Genomic DNA, 4,645 nt, shown 5'->3' with positions numbered 1-4,645 from the left:
CACGGCCCGTATCCAATACCCAAGAAGAAGAATTGACAGACAAATTTACGTCAATGAAATACGTGTTGGGGATCGTGCATGTACGCAGCGGAATTTAAAATTTTTTAGATCGAACTAGTTTCGATTACATGCATGAACTAATCACATAGTCAACGTACCTTAACGCTTCCGCCATACACATGGTAATTTTTTATTTTATTAAAACATGTAAAACCGAAAAAATATAAAACATGCTTGTTCATCATATTGCAAAAATCGAAACACGTAATCACATATTACTCATGCTCGTAAATTAAAATTCACACAAACATGTTCGAATCAAATTTATGAAAGTTCCGATTTAATTACCTCTTGTAGCGTGAGATTTCGACAAATCGAAATCCGAACTCAAACCCGTACAAGCTGCGTTATACCACTCCTAGGGGCTGCAGGAATACCACCAAATAGCAGCTGGTCCGACGGTGAGGCGACGGCGGCGCGTGCGAATCAGCAGCGGCGGCGCGTGGGCGATGCAGCGGCGCGTGGGGCGGTGCAGCGATGTCTTCGGGGCTGCAGCTCCTCTCCAATCAGGTTTCACCTCGAATAAACCGATCTCCCCCTACTGTAGCACTAGATACAAAGGGGTTAGATAACAAGGGAAATACGAGAAAAAAAAGAAGAGAAAACCGGCGGTTTTCGGCGGCGAACGGCGCCGGTGCGGCGGGGCAGCGGCGGCCGAGAGGCTTGGGCGGCTAGGGCTGGACGGCTAGGGTTGTGGGAGTAAAAAATCTGAACTCAAACTCTTGTTTGAGGTCTATTTATACTAGGGTTCTCAACCCTTGTGGGCTTAAGTCATTGGGCTTGACCCACCGATGCATTAAGCCCATTCCCTCGTCGGCCTCGTTTCTAGCAAACGATCGTTCACAAAATTATAACAAAATTATATTTGTGACGAGCTTAAAGTCCTCGTCGATACGAGTTCCTCTTCGAAATTTCCAATTTCCAAAAGTGGAAACTTCCACTTCAGTGGACCTGTTAAATAGGGAAACTTCCCAATTTAGAAAGTTCACTAAATTCCGCAAGTCTCTTTCTCTACGTTTATTCCGACTCGTAATCCACAATCACGAATCTTGGACTCAATCATATTGACCTCCAACTTTGCAAAGATTAACATATTACCCTATGCTCATTGTTATCAAGGATTCGTATTACACGAGAAGTGTGACCCTCAATGGTTCAGGTGTATGCTAGCCGTGGGCTCACAACTCTTTGTGATTCGAACAACACATTGTTCTTATACGAACTCCTCCCAAGAGTCCCGATTAGAGTAAAACTCATTTTACTTAATCACCGATCAAATCGGTGCCCAACGAATCAAGATTGGCGTCTAGCAACTACGCATCATGATTCCATAGATACAAGTGAAGTGCCTGCAAGAACCTTATGATATAGTTAGCGTACAGTACGATCCCCTCGCAGCACATGTCCCGATTGAACTAGAGGCATTGGTTCACCGAGACCTCTTATAAAGTTCATGTGACACCCATTTTCTAGTTATACCTAATTAGTATTTTAGAATATGATAGCGGAAGACTTTGAAATATATTAATCGGGAATAGAAAATTCCGACAAAATTTTTCCTTTAGAATCAGAGTAAGAGTGTCCACATATTATCAAACAACATTCACTTAATCAATTTCACAAACTATGCATGCATGACTAGAGATTAAGTCCCATTTTAGCAAAGTGAGAAAATATTGGACAGTTTCGATCTATCAATTAAACAAATTAATAACTCTCTAACCGCTCATGCAAAACACTTGAAATTTTTACCACATTCTCTAATAAGGACCTAGCTAACCTAGTAAAAACCGTTTTTAAATATCTTGAGCTATTTGAAAGGAATAATTAAAATGGTACAACTATACAGTTTGAAAATCTAAAGCAGGGGAGTGACCTTTGAAAAATCTTTATAAATTCCATACTGTCTCAAAAATCAAAAGATTCTATACTAAAGTATATTAGTAAGTTAGGAATTTATCCCAAGTGCAATAAATCTTTTTGAGTGAGAAAAACTTCGTATTTTGTTGTAAATACTACAATGACTCTGTTTCAGAAAAGAGTTGGTAAACAATTCGTAATTAATTCATGGCTTATCCAAATAATGCAAAAGACCTATCAACGTGAGCCTAACAAATAGACCTATGATGCTGTTAAATTTCATGCAATAATGTATACAAGAGATAATTAACACGAATTATTAAACTGCTAGGCAGAACACAACACATAACTAGCCGATGGGCATTGTATAAGGTTTTTAGGAAAACTTGCCCTAAGGTTACATAAGTTTTTGAGGAATTGTCATAACATATATCAAAATAGGTAATCTTAATCCTATGTCACATTATACATTATGCATCAATAGTAAGTTCCTCCAATAGGCGGAAGGGAACGATAATAAACACCTAAAACGGTGTCGAATGTCTTTAAGAGCAAAGTGTACAAATAAAACCACATTAGTATATTAAGAGCACCCAAAATCCACCATGCCTCCATATGAACTCTTCTCCCGATCCACGAACTCAACTTCAACCACGATCCTCGGGCTCGAAATCGGATAATCCTACAAGCAATTCAACACCTATATGAGTCTTTGAGACTCAATGAGAATTCCATAGAGTATCAAATACACTTAGACAAGGAATCATATAATCATACATATACATACATATACAAGTATACATATACCTCAATCACCATTTATTTAAGGAAATTCACCAATTTACCTTTACCTTCTCGGTTTACCTCTTAGACCTTTTCCATTTACCTCTTAGACCTTCCTTTCATCATTTCAAAAGGAATAAGAGGAGATCCCTGTCAAGGGAGTCATTCTTTTACACATACATTCATTCATTTCAAGCAAGTTCACTAGGTGTGTGAGAAAAACACTTTTATTCGATATCCTTTGGAAAAATCAAGTAAAACCATAGACAATAAGCCTTCGTTTATTTGGAACCCGTTTCATAAGTGGAATCAAACCACACACTCTTCATCTCATTTTTGGGGTACCGGTCCCTCATACCCCGTGCTTATTCGATCTATGTTTTACAAGATTTTCCAACTTTAAAAACGTGCAATGTGAAGTTAGCATATATTCTTCATTTCACATATTCAAAGTTAGCTTTCACATAAGCACACATATTTCCACATATTTCACAAAGGCACATAGTTTAGTCACACAATCAAAAAAGCAAGTAAAACACATAACAACTCAAGCAAAGAGCATAGATCACATATAGCAAAACAACTCAAAGGATTCGGTTATTTATAATTACTATCTCCAAGTTTTATTAATTAAAGTTCAAGCCCTCTTTCTCAAGAGACTTGAAGTTTTCTTTCAAGTAGCACAAAATTTCCATTTATTTCATTTTCTTTCCAAAATATTCGAACCATCAACAATTCAATCACACAAAATTCCATTTTTATTAATCTTGTCCTCGGTTTTTACTTCGTATATTATTATTACTCATAGATCATAAACCATGGATTGCAAGCTTCCTCGACCGAAGGGAGTACACTTACAACCGCGTAGGTCGATATATATATATACACATAGAAACATATACTTATATATATAGCACATATCGATTATAAATAAACCATGGATCAAGGTACTTTCTTCGACCACGTAGGTTTACGAAAACCATGGATCGAAGTTTCCTTAAGATCACGCAGGTCTAGTATATATATATATATATACATACATAAAAATAAAATTACAATATTATTCTTAATTCTTCAAGATTATATCATTTAAAGCTTAGATTCTTACATGCATGGATGATCTAACAATAAACAAGTAAAGTACTATAACTTCCCAAATTTTCGGCCATTAAGAACAAAGAAGGTGAAAGAAGAAATAATATTGGTGAAGAATCACTTGTATCAAGAATATGAAATTCTCACCTTAATCTTCTTAGAAAATTGGAAGGGTGTTCTTTCCTTTCTACAAGGAGAAGAAGAAGAAGAAATTTTAGAAAAAGGGGAAGAAGAAGCTTAGTTTCTTGAAATTTTTGAAAATGAAGAAAAGAAAGAAGAGGAAGAAGACTTACTCCTTTGGCCAAGAATTTTACTCTTGAAAGAGAGATTTTGGGGCTTTCCTACACTATAATTTCTAAAATTGGGAGAAGAGGAGAAAGAGATTTTGATCTTTGATCTCTAGGATGTGTGGAGAATATGAGAAAATTGATGAAGGCTTGGGTTCTATTTATAGAGTTGTGGGAGACTTGCATGCTTAATGATTAAGGAGTGGTCTTTTTGCAATTTAGGCAAACTTGGGGATTATCTAGAGGGACTTCTTTGCAATTTAATTTAATTATCCAAAAAGAAATTCAAAAAAAAGGGAAAATCTTAATACACATGGGCTCACCTAGAGGAGGGTTGTACTCGAGCAAAATTTTGGTCTTGTGTTGTACCATGGTCAAAATTGAGGGATGAATAGGAGGAATTTTCTATTTCTATTCAAGCAAATGTGTGATTTAAAATTCTCCTAACAAATGAGTACTAGCAATATAAATGAGTATGATTAATCTCTAGATATAATAATTAACTAATATGATCAATTTAAATTCGTCCAAAATTATTTCGGACTAATGTATTCTATATG

At 36.2% G+C, this 4,645-nt stretch overlaps 1 long non-coding RNA gene across 1 annotated transcript; it reads right to left on the bottom strand.

The window, feature by feature from the left end:
- Window positions 1-2,017: 2,017 nt before the first annotated feature.
- Window positions 2,018-4,386, bottom strand: LOC148770134 (uncharacterized). The gene is made up of 3 exons (XR_016031556.1): window positions 4,092-4,386; window positions 3,946-3,985; window positions 2,018-2,602 (listed from the first exon to the last, which is right to left on the bottom strand). It is a non-coding gene; the product is annotated as an uncharacterized LOC148770134 (long non-coding RNA).
- Window positions 4,387-4,645: the final 259 nt, after the last annotated feature.

The sequence above is a fragment of the Erythranthe guttata genome, chromosome 6, assembly GCF_056151865.1.
Source record: "Erythranthe guttata isolate IM_541 chromosome 6, IM_541, whole genome shotgun sequence".
Taxonomy (NCBI): Eukaryota; Viridiplantae; Streptophyta; class Magnoliopsida; order Lamiales; family Phrymaceae; genus Erythranthe; species Erythranthe guttata.
This window is presented reverse-complemented; position numbering and strand designations above follow the sequence as displayed.